The 23,839-nt window shown below is 45.8% G+C and overlaps 1 protein-coding gene across 2 annotated transcripts in view; it reads left to right on the top strand.

Annotated features, from left to right (window-relative positions):
- The window catches only part of LOC138481081 (xaa-Pro aminopeptidase 2-like), a 633,999-nt gene that overhangs the window by 13,987 nt on the left and 596,173 nt on the right, over positions 1-23,839 (top strand). Inside the window, exon 2 of one of the 2 annotated variants that reach the window (XM_069612977.1) lies at positions 13,469-13,646. The exons of the other annotated variant lie outside the window; for it this stretch is intronic. The gene's annotated coding sequence lies outside the window, so the exon portion shown is untranslated. The remainder of the gene's footprint in view (positions 1-13,468; positions 13,647-23,839) is intronic. 2 annotated transcript variants of the gene reach the window in all.

Genomic DNA, 23,839 nt, shown 5'->3' with positions numbered 1-23,839 from the left:
GTTGTGCCAGGATGTGTCGTAGTAGCTGTTCAAATGCTGCAAGAGAGAGAGTGCTACAATTAGCGCACATATCAAACACTGCCGCATGTGGGCTGCTTTTCACATGCATGTACACATGCAGGAGATTTAGAGAGGGTGCACATGGCCACTAAACATGCACAGTAGGGGCTGCATGTGGCTCTGGTAAGTGGTAACATGTTAGGGCATACAGAAGTAAGCAATAAGTAACGCCTTAGGTTTCAAGAACTGAACAGACATATAGGCCGAACACTATGAATGGCTCTGCTTTCAAAGTGTTAATACCCTGTGCCTTCAGGCCAGTATTAAAGACCCAATAGCCTACCCTGCACAAATCCATCTACCCCCAATTTAGCAGACAATGGCTTAATACACTGCTCAATGTTTATTTTTTTAGTTTTGACTATCAGGAACCGCTTTAAGCCCAAACTATTGCATTAGCGTACAGATAGGGCAATAGTAAATGAGGAGGGAGACAAAGCTTTTAGGTGTTGTTTGGTTATTTGCCCACCCATTGACTGCCCATGGCCATGCTAATAGCCATGACTATATCCACCCAGTTCCTAACCCTCCCCGTCCAAAACACCTCTTCATGGGAATTCTTTGAGCTTTGACTATTGCACCTCCATGAGGCATTTGTTGTCGAATTTTGCAGTTTTCTGAGCCACTGCAATGCATGCTTGTAACCCATTTTAACAAAAACCTCCCCTTTGTGTACTACTCTAACCGTTTGTCACAAAATGAATAAATTGCCCCTTGGAACCGTGGCCCATTTTATATTGTGTCCCCGGCTGCATGCTGTGTGTGATTCCTGCCTGGTTGGTTTATGCCCAGGCCTGCACGGTTAACCAGAGACAGCTTTGGGAGTGGGTGTTGCGGTCCCGGCTGACTCAACTGTCGCGCCTAGAAAGACATGTGTACCGGCATGTTATAAATGCCACATCATGTCATATCGTGAATTCTAAATCGGTTGCACAGACACCTCACTTTAAAAGCGGTTATGATCGATTGTGTTTTTCTAGACCTCTGTATCAGCCAGGCCCAGTCAGAGGTTTGTGTGTGCATGTCGAAGGCAAAAACATGTGCTGCCAATGGCGTTATGCTACCTCTTCCTAGTTCGTGCAGCCCATTAATATCAGAATTTGTGTGTACCCATGACCGTTTCACCAATGTATAGACCACACTTGCTCACCATTTCCGACCACCACCTTTAAACCCCTTATTTCAATTGATAGGCAGCCCAGCCCTCCCTCTACCAACATTTGAAGGGCTAGCCCCGCCAAAATGTTATCCTAGTTGCACTCCTGCTATCTAGTGCCAGGTTACGCTCACAAACGCCCCCTCCGTACCTCCGAGCCCTCGCAAACTCGCCCAGGAACTAGTCAGCACCATGTACCTGCCATTAAATACTTCCTTAACCTGCCTTTGCAATGGCTCCCATCTCCATAGTTGTACTACCCTTGGTGGAAGGGCCCCATGTCTGCCCAGACGGAGTGTCGTTTGAGCACAACGGTGCACTTAAGACTCGAACCTCCTTGCAAACATTTTCCAGCCATGGAGAAGGCGCGCTTGTGGGATGTTGTACCCACTAGTCCAGGCCCTGCAACATTACTGTGAATCTACCTTCACTAAAACCTCTGTAACTTTTGAACCGTACGTACTAGAAAGGGAATTTAAATGTCATTTTGAAGCTAAATTCCTCAGCTTTCAAACGAACCCAAATGACATTCCAATTCCTTATATTCCTTATTCTTTAATTCTCACTAGTTCTGAATCTCCTTTAGTGAATTAAAATCATTTTTAGCATTTTTCCCATTCAATTAAACCACATCTAAAAGCAATTGACCTGTTTTAAAATCGTTACTGTTCTCTCTAAGCTTGCTGAGGGGAATCGGGATTGAAACTGCAATTGTTGATTGTTATTCCTGATACCTGTGTGCCCTCATTCATCTCTTCATATTGCATATTGGGGGGAGTGAGTAAAAACAGGGAGAAAGAGTGATTATATTGTTTTTGGTTGAATTCATATCAAGTTTCCTTCTCTGTTGCATTCTTTCCTATCATTGCATTTCATTGAACCACACAAAGTTATTCTCTGCTACATTATTCTTCCTATTCCTACTCCTAATTGATTAAATAGATTGTTGATATTGTCATATTACCCATTGCCGATCATTGTTCATATTCATAAGTGTGATATTCAGATATTGTCCATATTTATAAAAGTGTGATATATATATATTGCTCAATTCTTCAAATAAATCTTTTAACTTTGCAAAACAACCTATTTCTTGGTTCAGCGAGACCGGGGGAATTCAAAGAGAGGGGTGTTATATAAGGGTACATCATCCAGAATTAAAAGAACTTTTGACATAAAAATATATAAATATGGGTTTCCATTGGGCATCCCATACTAGGCATTGGCTTAGTTGGAGTGCTGGATTGAAATCACTTACAGATTGGGGGCTCGTAGCGGGATTTCTGGATTAGGTCTACCACTTGTGCAGCTTAATACAGTGTGCTAACTGACAGGATACATACATCATGTTGGGCTACCACGCTGTGTTACACTGTAAAAACACCCCTCAAAAGGGAAAGCTCTAAGGAAACGGTCTGTTTTGCAAAAATAAAATAATAAACTTCTGTAAGTCAGGAAGGAAATTAATATTTCCAAAATGGCAACATTGGTAGACATCAAGATAGCTAGAGAACACCTTTTACATACGTTATTTGTGAGAGGTGAGTGGACTGAGCAGGATCAGAATGTGTGGTTGCAGGCAACCACACAACAGATCACTGCAACAGGGTTAGATATCTGATGAGATCAGGTTCCCTTACATGTGGCCCTGAGTGAACTATATATGGCCCCTAAGGCCAAGGATAAGCAAAATAAGATTGCCAAGATAGCGGCATATCTGTATTTATCTATGGGAGCCATACAGGATAAATATGCTGAAGGCCAAGATCTGGCAAGTAGCCAACTGATGGCATTAGAAAAGGCCCAATCTGATCTGGACTCTTCTGAGCAGAGGCTGCAGAGGAGCCAGGAGTCAGAAAACGAAAGTAGGCAGTATATAGTGAAAATAAAAGAGGACATGAGTATCCTGCAGCAGGAAAAGGCAGACCAGGATACCAGAATTCTGGCCTTGCAGAAGGAGTACCAAGAGGGTTTGGACTCCCTACTTCCAGAAAAAGCTGGAGCAACAACTGAATTTCAACAGGGCATGCGCAGAGCAGGTAGTCACCCTGCAAAGCCACCTAGATAGAGAGAAGGCAGAGAGCAAAAAGTTAATTATGAAAGACCTGGACACCCAGGCAGAGTTTAATGAAGAGCGCCAGAAAGCTGGTGCCCTTCAAAGACAGAGGGACAACCTGGCGGCACAGAGGCAGGCTCCTGCTCAGGAAAGGGACACCTTAGCCAGGAAGTCTGTCACTTAAAAGGGAAACTGGAAGAAAATCATGTGGCACTCCAGGGACTGGGTGACCTCCAAAAAGAACATGCAAGATTGTTATAGCACACCAGGAGGGTGGAAGATGCTCTGGCAAGGAAGGAACAGGCCAGTATGGACTGGACTCAGAAGGTAACCATCCTGCAGTAAAGACTGACCCAGTACTCAAAAGCAACCCAGGAAGCACAGAGAGAAAATGAGGCTCTCTGTGAGAATAATGACAAGCTCCACAGGCAGGTCGCCATGTAAGAGAGACTGATAGAGACTAGTAAGGCTTTCATTGAGGAACAGAAAGCTCAGGTTCTTGCATGGCAACAGGGAGCAGGGGCTGATAGAGATGAGGTTTGCTGGGAAAGGGAAACACCTGATAACCTCAGGAACCCTAGTACCAGAGGCCTTCATCTCTCCCGGTCCCTGGGCTCTGCCACCCCCTTGTCCACTGGCGCACATGAGCCCAGGGTCATGGGGATGGCACATTACTATCCAGTCAGAAGTATGGGGCTCATAGACCAGCACCTCCCAGGAATGGATGGGCGGGCATCTGGGTATGGGTACCCAAGTACTGTGAAGTTTAGTGGGGAACCCCGTGTGAGTAGGCCCACTAAGGGCATCTTGAAAACCTCTGCCCAGCTAGGACAGTGGGGGGGGGGGGGGTACCCATCAAATCCTGGGAGCAAGGAAGAATCAGAAGACTCCTCTGAGCGCCCCAGGACACAGGAGACTAGGTCCCCACATTCTGCCAGCCATTCCCAGGCTCACAGAATCCGGGAGATCCTGGAAGACCAGACGAGGACCTCTGGGAGCAGTGCCTTTGAGTCAGAGGAGGATTGGACCAGGGTTGCCCGAACGAAGAAGGCCAATAAGGCAAAAAGGGCCTTGCTTAAGGACCCCTTAAAACAGATCAAGGCAATAAGGAGTGTCATCACGCCTTATCATAAGAACGCTAAGTATTCTGTTTGGGAACACTTAGAGCTCTTTGAGCAGATGATGGAAACTTTCCATCTGAAAGACAGCAGTAGCTGCATTCAGTATGTGAAATTGACCTTTTCACCAGAATACTCCAGTTTCTTTGCAGGGCTGGAGGACCAAAATCATTCAAGATGGTCCACATATAGGGCGACCATCTTGAAGCATTTTTCTCTTCACAGAAATCCCCAAGAGGCTCGCAAGGCAGCCTACAACTTGCAATGTGGGGAGGATCAGGCCCCACAAGAATTTGTGCAGGAGTTAAAGCGTGCAGACTACCAGAAGGGTGCACACGGACAGCAAAGAATTTGTTAATACTTTTTTCCATGCTCCTAGCAAAGTACATCATGACCCAGCTAGTGAGAGATTTTCATGAGAAAAGAGCACTAGACTGGGTCATTGAACGGGCCACCCGAATCTATGAGGTGCAAAAGCCCATAGAAAACAAGAATACTCCTAAAAGCCCCAAACCAACCAGCACCCCTGCTCCTGCTAAGGTGGCAGAAGTGAAGGTTGCCCCCATTTTAGATTTGCAGATGGGGGGCCTAAAAACTTGCCTGCACAGCAGAATAATTCCAAGCCCAAAAGGCCATCGGGCCAGTCACTGACAGGGAGCCAACGAGGTAGTCCCACAAATGGGGTCCCTCACTCCCCTGACTATGTAAGTCCCCGCTACAAGGGGAACAGACCCATCCTGGGTTATGTGCGGACTCCTCCAGCCTAAGGGGGGGATCCAACCAAGCAGCACCAAACCCAAGGAACTTCCCTCCTCACTTCCCACAGGAGGGCAGAAATTCCCCAAATCCTGGGCAGAACTTTTTCCCCAGGTACCCACATAACTTTCAACCCCAGAACAATCCATCCTTCTTTCCCCACTTTCCTGAGCCCAGACAACCTACTCCGGGAGAGGGGAGGCCAAGGGTAGAGGGGTACCCAAATCTTCCCAATCCGGGGTATTACCAGAGAAGGGATATCTACCCTTCCCGGAATCAGCCCAGGGGAGAAATGAGAACCCTGTATCAGCCTGAGCGGGTGTCACAGTTAGAGTGCCAGGTCCAAAACATGGCACAGGATCTGGGTCGCATGCTGAGGGCTCAGCAGAACCCTCAGATGAGCATGCCGGCCCAGAACGCCCCAAACTCTGGACCTGGTGCTCTAGAACAATGACGGGGGCAGCACCCCGACAGCCCACCGGTTCCCAGGGAGGAGGCACAAGGGAAAGGGGGTGTAAAGCCTTGGAGGAAGCTTCCTTCCCCACTTGTAAAAATCCCCTGGAAACCCAGGAACCGGAACAAAAATCTCCTGCCCCTGAAAGTTTGCCACCCAAGGAGCAGAGAGGGGGTAGGAGAAACAAAGAACCCAAACAGACCCATTTTGTGGAGGAGGTACAGATCTTCCAATTTGAAGGAGAGGGATCCTCAGAGGATCCTGGGAAAAGGATCTTCTCCTTCAGAGATGGGGGAACTCTTCCCAAGGAAAAATGGGACCCAAAGGATTCAAATCCAGACTGGGTAGATGTTGGGACGGAGCTAGCGCCGCCCATCATCCAACCCCAGAACCAACAGCATGAAAATCCCCTGGTTCAAACCCATCCTGGTGACTGCCTCCAAAAAGGGGGGCGGCCCAGAACCGGAACCAGGGGAACTCAAAACTCCTCCCATATCTAGTTGCCACCTTTTTTTTGCAGATTCCCAAGACTCCCCACAGAATTCTGCCCAAATCTATTCTCTCTCAATGTCCAAAACTAAAAAACTAGCCCACTAGTTGTCCGAAAATGTGCATTATCTGTGCCCCCTTGCGGAGAAGGAGGGAAGATACTATGCCCCGGTTCAAGTACTTGGGCAGGGTACAATTTTGGCACTGGTGGACACTGGATCCCAAGCTACCCTTCTGTCCAAAAAGGTTTTGATAAACTAAATTCAGGAAGGGGGGAGAATTACCAAATTCCTCTCACCTCTCTTCCTGGACAACTTCAGAACCTTGACCGGAAGGAAATTCCTGTCGAGGGGACTGCGGATTCGCACATTAAAATTGGGCGACATAAGGTGAAGCACCCGATCATAGTTGTGACTCCAGAGGGCACCCCTTGTTTACTAGGGAATGACCTCCTGAGAAGGTTGTCACCCCTAATAGGTTGTGTAAACAAGGTCCTCTGGACCCAGACATGCCGACCAATAAAATTAAAACAGAGTGTCAACCATGTATGTTTAAACGGCACCTGCCACATGGTTGAACAAAAATCTGACCAAGTAGAATTTCACTTCCAGAACAACCAAATTCCAGACGTGACAGTAATAGCAGTAGGACAACAGACTGGTGATGGGGGGTCCTCTCTATTTCTGAAAATCAACCTTCCTTCCAGTTTAAGGTGGCATTCCACACTGGAAGGAAACACTCTGAAATTCTTTACCAATCCACAATCAGACATTCCCACTCGTATAGTCAAGAAAGATGAGAAATCAGCTCAACGCCTGGCTGATATTCAGCAAATTGGAGAGCAGTTGTTCATCCCTGTTCAGTTAAATGAAGGGAAGGACTCTGTTCTCGCCTGAGTGTGTGTGAACAACGGTAAGAGCTTCATCAGCGAAGCCATGTTCCGTCAACTCCCAAAAGATCCAGCCATTCCCACATTTAGACTCATAGACAAATGGGAAATGGATCTGGAAACACCCAATTCCAAACATCTCCTGCCAAGCAGGTGTATGCTCAAAATCTCCATAGGCAACAAGAGCATAGTCCATAAGTGTTGGGTCGTGCGAGACGTCACTGCCACCTTTTACTTAGGCAGTGACATTCTCAATCGCTTTGCCATTAGTTTGGACCTAATAACCTTCAAAGCTTGGTCCCGATTAGCGGATAATCCCATGGGCTTTGATGATCCAGAGAAAGCATTTAGGTCAGCTCAACTGCTGCCGTATGCAGTTGAAGTTCAGATTGGAGAGGAAGTCACCATCCCAGAAAGGACCAGACAATTCTCCCTGGAAGTGAAAGTTAAAAGAGGACAGAAATTGAAAAACCCTGCTTTCTATCTTCATCTAAATGCTTCTCTTCAACAACAAGGGTTGGGAGTAAACCCAACACCACTAGTCAATATAGAACATGACACCATTCCAATAGAGGTGGATAACAGCGACTTAAAGAGTATCACTCTAGCCGAAGGCACCATAATTGGAATGGCGGTTGATGACCGACATTTTTCCATTGATTTAGGCAATGAACTGTTAGGACCAATCCCCAAGGACTGTTTTTACAGTGACAGTGATGACAACACAACACCAGACAGGATCTTTCCCTGGTTTAAGGATTAGGACTGTGGTCGATTTTCCCATGTCTGGCGTGACTGCCCCAGTTTCTCCGATGTGTTTGAAAAGGTTCGTTAGTGGGCCCAGTAGCTGGTTCCTGAAGGTTTTGTAGTACCCGTTCCTGAACCCGTCCGGCCCAGGTGTCTTATTGTGCGGCAGGTGTGTTATGGCATTGCTTATTTCTTGGGCTGTTATGGGGGCTTGAAGCTTCAGGTTGTCTTCTTCCGTTATCTGGGGGAGAGCTATTTTGGCCATGTAATCTAGTTGGAGTTGTGGGGATAGTTCCTCTCTTTCGAGGAGGCCTAGGTGTAACTTTTCCATGATGTCTAACTTTTCATCCTCTGATGTGCTTATCCCCCCTTTTGGGTCCTTAAGGCTCACTATGTAGTTACGGGTCTTTTGTTTGTTGAGTTTAGCTGCTAGGAACTTGTTAGCTTTACCTCCGTGTGCATAATAGGACTGTTTAGTGCGTAGTAGGGATTGTGCAGTGTGATCTGCCATGTGGGGTTCTAGTTGGGCTCTCACTTTTCAAAGGATTCTTACTGTTTTGGGTGTTTGTTTGGCCTTATGTTGTGTCTCTGCTTCCTTCAGTTCCAGCTCAAGTTTCTGTTTGAGTAGCTTTCTCTCCCATGTGTATGCCGTGGTTTGTGATATAAATTCCCCCCGTATTACTGCTTTCCCAGCGTCCCATATTACCCCCCAGTTTGCGTCACCATTGGCGTTGTCCTGAAAATAGTTGTTCAGCGCTGTTTCCATGTGGGCTCTAAGGGCGACATCTCTGAGTATGATCTCGTTCAATTTCCAGGGTCTATTAATGCAGGGTGTCTCTTTTATGGGGATAATTTTTAGTATGACTGGGACATGGTCGGTGAGATATTGTACTCCTATTTGTATGTCTTCAATTTGTGGGATGAGTGTGGATGAAGTTAGGATCATATCTATCCTCGAGTAACGCCTGTGCACTGGCGAATAATGAGTAAATTCCTTTTCTGTACCATGAAAGAATCTCCATGTCTCTATTAGCCCTAGGTCCCTGAGCAGTTTGCCTAGTGCTTGTCTGTTTCTGCCGTCTGCCGCAGTAGGGGGGCGGGTCTTATCTAGAGTAGGGTCCATTACGCAGTTAAAATCTGCCCCTATTATAATTTGTCCCTCGCACCAACTACCCAAGTTCCGCAGAATTTCACCCAGGAAGATGTTTGGTCTGTCATTTGGGGCATATAGTGCTATTAGAGTATATGTTTCTTCGTGCAGGGCCCCCTTAAGTAACAGGAACCTACCCTCTGTGTCCCTATATACTGCCTTTTTCTTGAATGGTAAGTTAGCGTTTAATAGGATTGCGACTCCTCTAGCCCCCCCCCTCTGGAGGCAAAGTACTGTTTATGGAAGGCCTTATGGGTCATCCGTTTCTCATCTATCGTGAGCAGGTGTGTTTCTTGTAGGAACACTATTGCGGCTTGAAGTTCCATCAAGCGTGTTAGTATACTGCGTTGTTTCACTGGCGAGTTTAGGCCCTGTACATTCAGGGTCATGACAGTTAACTCAGGCATGAGTCTTGTGTGGAATATTCCTCATCATCAGTGTGCCCTCTTTCAGCATTTAATGGTGTACAGTGTGTAGTTGCGGACCATGCCTCGAACAAACCCCAACATAATATAACCGAACCAAAACAATTATAAACTTCCAAACTTGTTTCACCCTCACAGTGGTGGGACCAAGGAGTCTTTGCGCCTCCTCCGGGTTCCCCCCGGAGCGTTGGGTCCCTTGATTCCCCCAGCATCCCATTCGCCAGGGCACATCTGGGCTTGGTCGTGGGTTCCGAGGTTTCCCCTCCCTCTCCTGCCAGGTTCATTTCAATCTCCTCTCTGATTTACCTTTTGCTGTGTCCTTTATACGGTCGTTGGTTTCTCTTCCGTTCCGTTTCCAGGTTTTTAGGTGTTGTGCTCATTGTTATTTTGCCAAGTCTGTTCCCTTAAGATTAATCGCAGCTTGGATTCCTTTGGTGTGGGTTCTCTTTCTTGGCGTCGCCTAGTGTCGTGGGACCATTCCCATCGTCTGGGTCCCTCCACCTTTCTCAATTGGCATGTTTCCACATTTTTCTGGGGTTCCTCTTCATCTTCTAACTGCAGCAGGGTTATTCCTTCTTCACATGTGGAGATCCGCTGTGGTTTGCCCTCCCACGTAAATTGTAATCCAAAAGGATATGCCCATCTGTATATAACTTTTTTAGCTTTCAGTGCTCTCGTAACTGGTTGCATCAGTCATCTTTTATGCAGCGTGGATAGGGCTAAATCCTGAAAGAGTTGGATCTTGCTGCCATTAATGGTGACTGTCTGTCGCGTGCAGGCTGCTCGTAATATTTCCTCCTTCATTAGATATGAGGTCAATGCCATGAGCACATCTCTTGGCCTGGCTCCCGGGTCGTTTCGCTTGGGCCCCACTCTATGTATTCTGTCAATGGATATTTCTTCTGGTGGAGTATCGTTGAGCATGCTGCTGAAGCACAGCTGGATTGGGTCTTTAAGGTCTTTGTCCCCAATCGTCTCGGCCAGGCCTTTGACTCGTATGTTGGACCTTCATGAGCGGTTCTCGAGGTCCTCCACTTGCAATTCTAAGTTGTGTGTGGCTCTGGAGATTTGTTCTAGGAGGATGCTATTCTGTTTGACGTCTTTTGTTGTCTCTGAGAGGCCCTTCTCCATGATATCCACTCTGTCCCCCAGCTCCACGATGTCTTTCCTCACCACCTGCAGGGAGGATTTTAGTTCTTCACGGATTGTGCCCAGTTGGATCTGGAGGGATTCCTTCATTCTATTTTCCATGTTTCTCAGGCAGTCCTGTAGGTCCTCCTTACTTAACGCCATCGTGTTGGTATCTGCTATGTCTGTTTCTGTTTCAGTGCTTCTGTGTTATTCTTGTGTTGATTCCCCTCCTGGGGTTGCCCCCAGTATAGTTCCTGCTGTCTGCTTCGCGCCTTCACCGTAGATCTGGTTCCTGTGGGGTTGTTCTTTTGTTTTGTGCCTGGCATCTGTCGTGCTTCCGATGCGTGGATTGCAATATCACCCATTGTTGTCCCCAGCTGAGCCCCCCTGGGATCCCCCCGTTTTGCTCGCTTCTGCCATGGCTGATGTCGTGCTGATGGTGCGCCCTGTTTTCAAGTAGGCCCCTCTCCCCCGGGGCCCGATTTCCGGTGTTGTTTTTGGGCCCGGTAAGTTTCTCTGTTCCCCCCAGGCGCTGCCTCTGCCTGCCCCTTTTCTTCTGTTCCTTCGTTCGTGTGTTTGGCGGCCGCCTCTGTTGTGGGTAATGATGGAGTGGCGTATGTATTATCTGCGCAGGTTGCTGGGAGTCTTCGGCCCGCCGCGCCTCGGCCTGGGCCTCAGCTGCTCCAGCGGTTCACTCTGGCCGTGCGGGTCCGCTGCAGCTCAGTGGCGGTGTGCGAGTACTCATAGCTGTGTTTTCCTGCCCCAGGGTTGTCGGGCCATCAGGTCTCTGGTGTTAGGCCGCGTGGGGGGGGTCTAACATTTTAACATTTATGAAGCACATATTTTAATGTAACCCTAGATAAAACAGTTCAGAGAAAACTCATCATCAAGACCCCTAGGGTGAAGAGTGTCTAACTGATCGATCCAAAATGTTCCCCTTCTAGAAAGAAGAGAAAGGTAATCACCTCCTCTTTGCAGTTTCTTGACAACATCTATTACCTGGAATTACATTTGTGCAATGGTGTGCTGCTGTTCCAGAAAATGGCGTGCTAATGGTGAGCTTGTATTATATATTATCTTGCATCTAATGGTTGATTTGTGTTCAGACCACCTGTCTTTAACCAGTCTAGTTGTCTGACAGATGTAGAGTTTGCCACAAGGGCATTTGATAGACTAAATAACACCTGCAGAAAGGCAGGTAGCAAAGTCTCTTATTTTAATCTTTTTTCCGGTTTGTGGGTGGGATATTGAATCACCCTTTGTTATATTGTTGCAATGTTTGCAATTTAGACATGGAAAAGTACCTTTTTTTTTAGTTTTTAGTAGAAGTTGCTTGTCTTTAGCAGGTCTCTCTGCTCTCACCAGTCCGTCCTTCAAATTGCAGCCCCTTCTGAAGGCCATCATTGGCGCTCGTGGGAATAATCTCAATAAAGTAGAGCCGTTATGGAGAATGCCCCAGTCTTTCCTAATGCTTCTGCTAATTTGGAAACTTTGTCTCGAGAATTTAGATATGTAATGTACCGGTGTTTCCTTATTTTTAACCCTAGGTGTTAAGAGTTGCTCTCTACTTAAAGAGTTAGTTCTTTTCATTGCTGACTCCAATGTGTTTTCCGGATAACTTCTAGCTTCAAACCGATCAATCAGCTTTGAGCATTCCGAGTCTAGGCCGGCTGGGTCCGAAATAATCAGTTTTAGGCATAGCATCTGGCTATAAGGAAGGCTGTCTAACATAGGTTTTGGATGGAAGCTACTATAATGTAGCTAACTATTGGCGTCCATATGTTTATGATAAACCATGATAGTGATGCTTCCCTCAGTGTAAAGACGGTGCGCCTATCTCGATTGTGAATTTTATTTTTTAATGAACTGTGTTGAGGTAGTTGAAAAAAAGGTCCAGTTCATCCCTTGATCCACACCAGATCCCAAAAATATTGTCAATAAAACACTTCCAAAAGAGCAGTTTAGATGACCAATGTTGGTGGTCAAGTACATGTTTGCGTTCAAATTGATACATGTAGGTATTTGTGTATACAGGTGCCATTGCTGACCCATAGATGTACCTGAGGCTTGGCAAAAGTACTTACCTTGAAATCGAAAGTAACTGTTATGTAGTATTAGTTCTAAAAGTTCTACAGCAAATTCTAGATTTCCCTTTATATCTGGTGAGTTGGAAAGCAACCAAAGTACTGGTTGTATACCTTCATTATGTGGAATTGACATGTAGAGACTCCAGACGTCCATACTAAACAAGATGCATTCCTCACTGGAGACAGTTTAGAAAATCCGTGGTGTCCTTCAAATATGTAGGGATATTCTGTATGAGTGGTTGCAACAGTCGGTCTAGGTATATAGCCAATGGATCAAACACACTATCTGTACCAGCGACTATTGGTCTCAGTGGTGGATTTGTATTGTTTTTATGTAGTTTGGGTAAACCATAAAAAAACGGTGTTATTGGATGTTAATTCAATAAGAATTGACTTGTCTTCTCACTGATCCAATCCATTCTCATTCGCATTGTCAATTGATCTCTCAATGATGGTTTGGATTCTATGTATGGGGTGACCATCTAATCTGGTGTAAGTGGTCTCATCATTCAGAAGTTCTAGACATTTGTTTGTGTAATATGTAGTGTCCATTACCACGATAGCACCCCCTTTATCGGCTGGTTTGATTGTTAATTCCTCATCCTTTGCCAATAGTTCTACATGTTCCAATTGGCTATTTTTGTTGTTGATAGGGGTGGTTCGGTGGAAATTAATTCTTTTAAGGTCATTGAGAAATGGATTCTCCATCAGGCTCAGTCTCAAAGAACATCTTTAATCTTAATTTTCTCAATAGCTTGTGTAGACAGATGTTTTTCTTCAAATATCGAAGTGTTGCACGCAGGAATAAAGGAAAGGCCCTGATTCAATATGGCCAGCTGACCACTTGACAATACTTTGCTTGAAATATTGACGACCAGATTTTCAATCACTTGTTCTTTCCTTTTTGCAGTCTTTTTCCCTCTCCTGTTTATTTTTTGTTTGTCTCGTAGGCCTAAAAAAGCCCCTGTTGTCTCTGCTGAACTCCCTGGGTTTTGATTCACTGGGTCTTGTGGGCCCGCTATCGGATGTTTCTCCTTGGTTGGTGAGCTGTGAATGTGATCTCTCAGGTCTGATGGGTTCACCTATGCTGCAACTGCTACTGTCGCTTCCAGAGTTTGGAGAGTTCAGGTAACGGGTTCTGTTCCTGTTTTGATTTCGGTGTTGCTAAAATTCTTGCCAACTATACACAATTCCATTTAGATAATCAAATGTGTCGCTGTTAAACTTTCTTAATTTCCTTTGTTCAATGTCAGTCTTGTATCCACTGAGTTTGTTGTTAATTTCCTCAAGTAGATCAGATAACTCCTGTTTTGATTTAAATTCAGATAGTTGTGTTTTCAAGGCAATAATCTCTGTATCAATAGATGTTAATGACTTGGATAGCTCCTCGATAGTTAATAAGATTAACGAACATTTGTTGAGGATCCAATCCCACTTTTCCACAAATGCCTTGTTTTCACTACAAAGAGTTGGTCTTAAGTAGACCCTCAATCCCCTAGGGACCCTTTGTGATTTGAAATATTCGACAAGAGTAGAAGCGTGTAGCTTCTGCGAAATCTCTCGTCTAATCAATTTCTCCAACTGGAAAATAAGTCTGTCTGGGTTAGATGTGCTCTGTAATGTTTTCTCAGTGTCTTTTATTAGGGAAAGGATCCGCTTTGCTTCATTTGCATCAAAAGCTAATGTTGTGGCATGTTTATCCATTAATTTGTTAATATGGGAGAATGACATTATCTAAAGTGTAGTGAAGAAAATAGGGTGCTACCAACACGTATTGCCACACTGGCAAGAACCAGTGAATATAAACAAGACAGTAATTCGGTTAGTTGGTGCACACCAAAAATGTGTTACAATACTTCAAAGTATCCACATACAGCTATGCTGATTTCAAATAATTTTGAGGTGCAAAGAAGGAAATAATGCCTTGGCACAAGACCCCGCTATACACACGAAAAACAAGAAAGGATCCACAGTAGGAATCCTCCCGTCCCTCGAACAGTTTCCAAATCCACTCTCCAGCACTGAAACTCTGCATTGGCTCCCAGTGGCTGTAAGAATTAAGTTCAAGACCCTCTGCATTGTCCACAAGGTCTTTTGGGGGCTGGGTCCTCAATATCTCCAACTATCTCTTTGTAAATACCTTCGTAAATACCTTCCTACTCGAGCTCTTTCTTCGGCTTAGGCCTCCCTCTGGTAAAGCCTCCCTGCCTCTCTGAAACTTGAGGAGAACCATCTGCAGTTCCGGAAGCACCTCAAGACCTTCCTCTTGTTTCTGCCTTCTCTCTTCCTCTCCCTTGCTGATTTCCTGTCTGATACTGAACTGGTCATCTGGCTATCATCTGATTTTGTGCCCAGGACTCTGCCCACCAGTTGCACACCCGCACTGCCTCCCGGCAATCCTTGCCCTTGGGTCTGTATCTGTAACCCTACAGTCCCCATACCTTTACTTTTGGACACCTGCTGTCTGCACTTACCCTTGCACCTGCCACCTGCTGGCCACACTTCTTGTTATTGTTTTGATTCCATGTACCGCACTGCCCCCTCCCCTTTCCACTGGCACTTTTCCCCTCCACCTCTCCTGCACTTGTGCGATCTCAATGTCACTTGGCCTAGTAAGACTTCCTCAGGGAAACTGTGAATAGGGTCCTTCAAATGGACCTCGGGAACATACATTTGGTCAGCACAGTTATTCAGTATGTGGACGATATCCTGGTCTGCAGCAGATCAGAAGAACAGTGTTGAAAGGATTCAGTACAGTTGCTGACAGTGTTAGCAGAAAAGGGTTACAAGGTGGACATGGCAAAACTGCAATATTGCCAAAGCGAGGTGTTGTACATTGGACAGTTAATAACAAAAGACGATAGGAAGATGACCCCAGAAAGAGCAGAGGTGATCTTTAGGACACCACTACCACAACTATAAAGGAAATGCAGCAATTCTTAGGTCTGAGAAATTATTGCAGGGCCTGGGTGTTTGATTATAGCACATACGCAAGATCCCTTTTAAGCGGGCTCCAGGAGGCCCATAGGGGAGATGGTAAACTGACATGGATACAGGAGATGACTGAATCATTTGAGGAATTAAAAGGGGCAAAATGCACCGCCCCAATGTTAGGAATTCCCAGTTAAAGTGAAGAATTCTATTTGTTTTCACACTCCAACAGAGTAGTGATGACGACAGTGCTCACACAGAAGATGGCCATAGGGCACAAACCGAGGATTTACTATAGTGGACATTTAGACCCAGTAATTAGAGCACAATACCCTTGCGGACAAGCATTGGTTGTTGCTACATTTGCAGTGGAGACATCTGCGAATATTACAATGGGGTGTAATACAACACTTTACGTGGAGCATGGCCTTTTTGCAATCCTCGAAAAGAGCACATTGACCATGCATAGAACATCTAGATATGAGGTTATCATCTTGAATCCAGCAAGAAAGATAGTGAGATGCAGAATTGTGAACCCAGCAATGTTTATAGCTGAACCAGTAAAGGAGGGAGCCTATGTGCATGACTGTACTGCATACACAGAACACTATGACGATATCCCCTGGGAATGAGAGAATGACCTTGAAGGAGGGGAAGTCGTCATTATTGGCAGGTCTTCAACTATAGACCAGGCGACAGGGGAGAGACATACTGGGACGGCAGTAGTCAAAATAAAACCTGATGGGACAGTTAAAGTAGTGGCGAGCACGAGATTGAGCAAAAACAAAGAGGTGAAGGCTGGAAGGTTTAGAATTAATCTTAACCACTGGCAATGCTCTGGGCAACTCTCCAGACCACCGTTCTTCGCCTGCCAAGCCATTACAGAAGGGGAAAGACCATATGCAAATCAGGCTCGGCCCCACCCCAAAAGGGGCAGTCCAGCCCAAACTGCTAGGCCACATCCCTTCTGCACGAGACCACAAGCATCCCCAAACATGTTTCACCCTTGTTGGGGCTCATCAGTGAGGAGTAGCTTGGGTCTCTAGGCTCAGCAGGCACGGGACCCATGTCTGGGCATACCCGTCCCACTCAGGGTGACAAAGCAAAAACAAAGAGGTGAAGGCTGGAAGGTTTAGAATTAATCTTAACCACTGGCAATGCTCTGGGCAACTCTCCAGACCACCGTTCTTCGCCTGCCAAGCCATCACAGAAGGGGAAAGACCATATGCAAATCAGGCTCGGCCCCACCCCAAAAGGGGCAGTCCAGCCCGAACTGCTAGGCCACATCCCTTCTGCACGAGACCACAAGCATCCCCAAACATGTTTCACCCTTGTTGGGGCTCATCAGTGAGGAGTAGCTTGGGTCTCTAGGCTCAGCAGGCACGGGACCCACGTCTGGGCATACCCGTCCCACTCGGGGTGACAAAGCAAAAACAAAGAGGTGAAGGCTGGAAGGTTTAGAATTAATCTTAACCACTGGCAATGCTCTGGGCAACTCTCCAGACCACCGTTCTTCGCCTGCCAAGCCATTACAGAAGGGGAAAGACCATATGCAAATCAGGCTCGGCCCCACCCCAAAAGGGGCAGTCCAGCCCGAACTGCTATGCCACATCCCTTCTGCACAAGACCACAAGCATCCCCTAACATGTTTCACCCTTGTTGGGGCTCATCAGTGAGGAGTAGCTTGGGTCTCTAGGCTCAGCAGGCACGGGACCCACGTCTGGGCATACCCGTCCCACTCGGGGTGACAAAGCAAAAACAAAGAGGTGAAGGCTGGAAGGTTTAGAATTAATCTTAACCACTGACAATGCTCTGGGCAACTCTCCAGACCACCGTTCTTCGCCTGCCAAGCCATTACAGAAGGGGAAAGACCATATGCAAATCAGGCTCGGCCCCACCCCAAAAGGGGCAGTCCAGCCCGAACTGCTAGGCCACATCCCTTCTGCACGAGACCACAAGCATCCCCAAACATGTTTCACCCTTGTTGGGGCTCATCAGTGAGGAGTAGCTTGGGTCTCTAGGCTCACATTGTTAAGTGCAAGCAGCAGAACTAGTAACTCTTATCATGGCATTAGATGTGCATGAGGATGAGGAGTTCACTGTGTACTTCGACTCTGCCTATGTGACATCCATTGTACATGCCGGACTGTCACGCTGGAAAAGGAGGGGCTATCGACATGCTGGCGGCACACCAGTGGAGCACACGCCCTATTGGCCAGACTCATAGACGCACTACAACTCCATCAGCCTTATCGATTGTGAAGTGCGAGGCACACATGATGGGGGAGGACGTGATCTCCCACGGCAATGAAGCCGCAGTCACAGAAGCAAAGTGAGCAGCATATTTTAAATAAATAAATGAGTTTGACACCTCATCTAACACATGTATATGCATGCGTAAAATGATATTGGGAGAAGGGTATAGTTCATTGCCTGTTGCCCTAATAGTAGAGTACAGGGGCGGACACCCATAGAAGAGAAGGAGTTGTGAGTGAAGAGAGGATGTTCACTATTCCCTGCATATGCATTGTGGTGACAGGAAAGCTGGTGATTTCCGCGACACTGTTGCAGATTGCGCTCATGCAGCTGCACTGTTACACTCACACTAGTTAGGAAGTTCTTGCTGCACATACCAGGGAAGATTGGTTCTATCCCAATCTTGCAGAATATATCGCCACTTTTATGGATACTTGCATATTATGTAAAAAATTAAATGCTTGTCACTCGTTGCGCGTAGTGTGAGAAGCAACACTGCGCCCTCACGGGCCTTTTCAACATCTCCACGTAAATTATGTAGACATGATCCAAGTTTGCCAAGGTTACCACTAAATGAATGATCGTAGTGGTATGCCTTTTTTCTCGCTGGATCAAAGCTAATCTATGCTCACGACCGATGCACTCAGTGTTGTAAAATTCCTTGCGAGAGGGGTGTTCCCACAATGGGGTGTGTGAGAGGTCCTGCATTCAAACAACAGGCCTCACTTTGTAAACAAAACTGTTCAGCACATAACAGTTCTGGTGGGGATTAAGCATAGGTTCTCCTGTGCATATCACCCACAAGCAAATGGGATTTTGTGAACGCCTCAATGGCTTGCTGAAAGAAATAAATAGCCAAAACAAAAGCAACATTAAAGAAGGGAGGGGTTGCATTGCCTGCCTTTAGCCTTGTTTGCATTGCACAATCAACCTGGATCTGACCACCATTTAACCCATCATGAGGTGGTAACAGGATGACACATGCAACTCCCGCTTGTTCCTCCCACTAGAGCACTGACAGATGGCCAAGGTACAGTGTAAAGACTTGAGGGGTTATCTGTACTTTTTCCCTCTATATGGATGGGTAAATGCACAGAACAGCCCAATGGACATCATGCAGCCAGGCCTAAGCTTTCAGGAGGTGATGCAGGCTGATTCTTAAGTACAGTGAATCCCTAAAGCCCACACAAAGGAATGTCCACACACTATATATATATCTTCAATTGAACGGCGAGGAAACCGCGGTTGCGACGAGCGGCACTCCTGTGCTTGGACTTGAGCAGATTGTAATTCCAAAAAACCAGTACGTCCGTTTGATGAAAACATGTCTAATTTTATTATTCCAAAAAAGAGTAAAATTGCTGCTGGTCCATACATAGATATTTCACCTCCTCATAGAAAGTTCATGCCAGCAGGAAACGGCAAGCTGACGCGCTGCGCCATTTTCGTGTGGCTTGATCACAGTAGCTGACTCATTACCATAACCTGTTTAGAATCACACTGCACATGTGATAACAACTTGTGATAAAAACAAACAGGGTGACTTCTACTATTGCTTGTTGCTTTTGCTAAACCAATATGGCCATCTTGGTTTGGGATAATGGGTTCATATGTCTGTATGTTATCTCACACAGTAATACCTCATTAGGAAAACAGTTCGGGATGGCCCCCTGGCAAACATTGTCTGCGCATAGTATATTATACGAAAATCAATTAATTTATTCATATCAAAAGATGAATGAAAAGGTTCTAAAGTTTAAAATTGCATAATGTTTTTGTGTTACAAGGTACGTCATAGTATATATCGTCGAAATCGTAAAATGCATGAAATGCATAGTTGTACTTTGGTAAAGTTATAAGTAGGGATACCTTACTGGCGAACATTTGTAAAGTGCCTAGTGCATTGTATAGAAAAAGCTTTGTTAAACATTCTCACTCGTATCCCCAAACAGAGTACAAAGATTTAAAATACATAATTCTTGTATGCTATAGGATACCTCGTAACACATTTCGTTGAAAACGCTTATAAATACTATGCCACAACACAATGATCTAACATATATCATGGTTAATGACAAATAAATGCATGGTGTGAACTATAATTGGTACCTATATCGCATGAGCCTATACATGACTCCCTCCCCCTTTGATTGAAAATGAAGTTCATGCTCCATAATACATATTGAAGTAACATTATTTGTCCCAACCTATTAGGGTCCAGATCAAAATTTGACCTATGGCTCTAGCATGTAGCATAGGCATCTAGAAATAATGCCCTCATTCAAAAGAACCCAACGTTTGAGGCACAGAGAATCACATTGAAATTCTAACCATTATAATAACACAAAATACCAATAACATTTGATTTTCAGCACAGTGCTATACACATTGAAATGGCATAATGAATATCAAATGTATCGATTTTTCTGATAGCCTCACCATTTGTGTGCCTAGTAGGGCCATCTACATATTCAAATTCCAAACCCCCTTTAATTGACACTGCACTCAGATAAAGCTGTGTGGTTTAGCTTTAGCAGAAGTGTTTTGTGGTGTGCAATTACAAATCCTGTGCCCTAAGTGGACTGGAAAACAACAAAATGCCAGAAAGGACGACAGAACAGCAGAGCAAAGAAGCAAAAAAGTATAATGGAGAGAGGCAGGCCAATGCATAGTATCCCATAGTCCCAGAGAGCCCATTCAAATAAATAGAACCCTACCATACAGGAAAAAAGGAAACAAGGAAACAGGGAAAAAGGGAGGAAGGAATGTATGTATATATAGAATTACATACTTATACTTTGTACTTGGACATACCTGTTCCAAGAATTGCAAATATTTACACTCTATGTGGTACCACACAATACTTAAATTCAGTGATAGATGCACTAACTGCAGACACTTTTATATAGGCATGTGAATTCTTAAGTGAGGTGTATCAGCATAGAATGAGGAAGAAAGGCAGGTTAGTTGTGACCAGTGGCAGAATGCTTTCTTTAGACTAGATATACACTTCTGTGTGAATATCCCCACCTGGGCAACCTGTAAGGGAAAAGTTAGGGAATAATGTATCTTGTCTTTTACAGCCCAGTCAATAATGTTCAATAACCTTCTGCTTTGTTCTACCACCCCAAAGTACCTGATAGGCCACAGGAGAACAGGATCCAAGACGAATCTGGGACCCCTGGATGACTCCTGAGGCTAGAAGATTTTCTTCCTTGTCAGTTTCTCAGTTTCACTCAACGATTCCCTCCGAGGATGGAACACCTTGGAAGAAGGAGCCACTAGGATGCTGGGTGCATGAGAAAAATGGAAACAAAGTTCTTTCTGGAGTGCAGCAGTTTTACTCTTCGTGGTGCTCTCCTTTGGTCGACAATTTCTCCGACTGTAGAAGTCCAGTGAAAATGAAACTTGCTGTGGGCACCTTAAATGCTTTCAAGATGAGAGTAAGATCCCTGGAACCCTTTGATGACTTCTGGCGGCACCGGTTGAATAGCTCACTTTTGAGTTTAGTTTTGGAATATCGCGGTCTTCTGACTTTCGGTTCTTTGGTACTGCAGCCACAGCATGGACGTCTGGACGGCTTCTGGCAACCTGGACTCAACCACTGGAGTGGACCTCAGACCCTCACCAGTCTGGACCCTCGGGACATCTGTGTTAGCTTCTGGTGGCATGAAACCCACTGACGGACCATCCTCCTCACTCAGCGACTCTGGACTCTCTCTGGTGGGAAAAAGTGGTCAGTGATGCTGGCAAGGATGTCCCTTGAAAATGTTCTTAGGCAGTTTGGAACTTTCTGAGCTTTGGGTGTTCAGCAGCACTATGCCAGAATACCCCGTGTTCTGGGTGGTAAACTGCAACAGCTTCCAGCGGTCACAAAATGCCCCTCTGGATCCTGGTTGACACCAATGGACTTCTCTGACTCATGATGTTTGGGCACTCCTCTTCAGGACTTCAAAGACCCCTTCTCCAGACGGCAGGCACACAGGACTGGCTTCCTGGATACTTCGATTAAAAGCAGCAGTTTGAACGATGGTCCCTCGTTGCTCGGGGAAAGGTCTCCTTTGCAGGTCCTCTCTGGATCAGTCCTTGAAAGAACACATCAGCTTTCGGATTACAGTGAAGAAATTGCAGCAGCAGACTTCTCCTCCAGCTGGGCTTCAAGGAACAGCTTCTTCTTGTTAAGCTTAACTTCAGCTTCTGAACAAATTGGTAAGTGAGAGGTCCCCAGATATACACATCTGTTCCTCATTCACGCTGTTTGAGCCAGGCTTAGTCAGCCAATCAGGTAGAAGGGCATTCATGCAGGCTGGCAGCCAATCAGGCTCACAGGCATTCAGGCCATTCACTCCACCCAGACACCCATAACAAAGAATGTGGATTGGGGTAAGTACCCAGCCTTTCAGCACACTACACTGCATTCATGTCAGTTTCAGTCAGGGATGTCTCAGTCATTGTGTCACACACATAGAAACAGACACCCACAACAGAGAATGTGAGTTTACTTCAGACTTCCGTTCATACATTTCCCACCTGTAGGGTGTACCCAGAGACCCTTAGAATTCTGCAGTCAGTCTGACAGGAGGTAGCCTAAGAGCCATATATGGTGTTTCCACCCAACAGCCATTCAGGAGGAAGGGATAGAGTGAGGGCTTCCCAGGACTTTGAGAAACAAGGTGAAGGGCAATAGAAACCAAGAGGCCACAGTGGCCATCTTGTGTAGGAATCCATTGATTCCTATGGCAGAGCCTGGGTATCCCACAATGGAGGATACTCAGAGCCACTGCCAAGTCAGCATGTAGCTTCCACCAGCCCATACCCTGATCTGTAGGCAACACACAGGTGCCCAAAACACACATAAGAGGTGCAAGGGTGTATCCCCACCGATGGGTGCCATAAGGGTATTTCATGGGTGCTGTTCACCAAAAGATAAAATGAAAAACTGCACTGCCAGAGGTCCAGGCTGTTATCCAGTGTCTGAAAATATAGGGTAAACACACACACAGAAGTGGGACGACAAGGTCAGGAGGCCCTGTCCCTCCATAAGGCAGTTCCAGCATCACATACAGCCACTGTCCTATGTGATGAAATGTGTGAATATCTCGCTTCCATCATGGGTAGAGCTTCTTTTATCTCTCAACATCTTCTATCCCGGCGGGGGAGGTCAAAGAAGAATGAGGAAGATAAAGCACCAGTGACAGACTATGAACTGTTTAGCAACCACCTCTTTATCCGGGGGATCAAGTGTATCTTTGTATTTTTATCAGGTCTTGGTACAAGCCCAGGTTCGATGGCCCCTATTCTGTAGAACAAGCAACAGACAAGGCAGTCAAGCCCATGGGAAAGAGGGCGTAGAACTATCTTGGAGATGTCAAGCCCTGCAGAGGTGAGACCCCCTCGGCTCAACACGTAGGCAATTTGATGCAAGAAGAAGAAAAAGAAACACTTTGGAAAATGCAAAACCGGTCAAATACTAGAGCTAGCCAAGAACAAAATGAAAAGTTAGATTAGGCACACTGTCCTTTCCTTACACTAGGCACTCATCGCGAAAGTTTGGACTGATTTTGGCTAATGAATCTATACCTGAACAAACTTTAAGAAGCACTTTTACAAACTTGTAGCCACATCCAGACAAAGGCTACCACCTAAAGTGTTATTTTATGCTTTTCTTCCTTATGTGGCACACACTTATCCCATTTTAACTTGAGACGATACACCTGTAATTTCCTTGCTTAATAGTGCCAAAGTGCAGTTTGTCTGGGAGCGCTTGTTTTATTGATGCACTGGCTCAGTATTACCGCATAAGAGCTTGACTAATAAAACAAAATAATAGTGATGCATTTCAAAGAGTTTTATCAAATGGTCTCATCAACTCTATGGACAATATAAAAGACAATGGCCCTCATTATGAGTTTGGAGGTAGCCATGCCCTTATTAAGGGCATGGATGGCATGGCTACCCCCAAATTCGGGTCCGGGTCCCGCAAAAGGGGACTTACCTGGCCATTCTGGCCTTGGAGGGTTCTGGTAGCTCCCTTCGCTGGACCCAGACCCGGTACGTCCCCATTCCCATTTGAGCCCCCATAGGACTCAATGGGAATGGGGAGGATGCTAACAAGGGGCCCGTTAATAACGTGC

Source organism: Ambystoma mexicanum, chromosome 5p, assembly GCF_040938575.1.
Source record: "Ambystoma mexicanum isolate Mex_15411 chromosome 5p, UKY_AmexF1_1, whole genome shotgun sequence".
In the NCBI taxonomy this organism is placed as follows: Eukaryota; Metazoa; Chordata; class Amphibia; order Caudata; family Ambystomatidae; genus Ambystoma; species Ambystoma mexicanum.
Note: the sequence above shows the minus strand (reverse complement) of the source record. Positions and strands in the feature narration are given on the sequence as shown.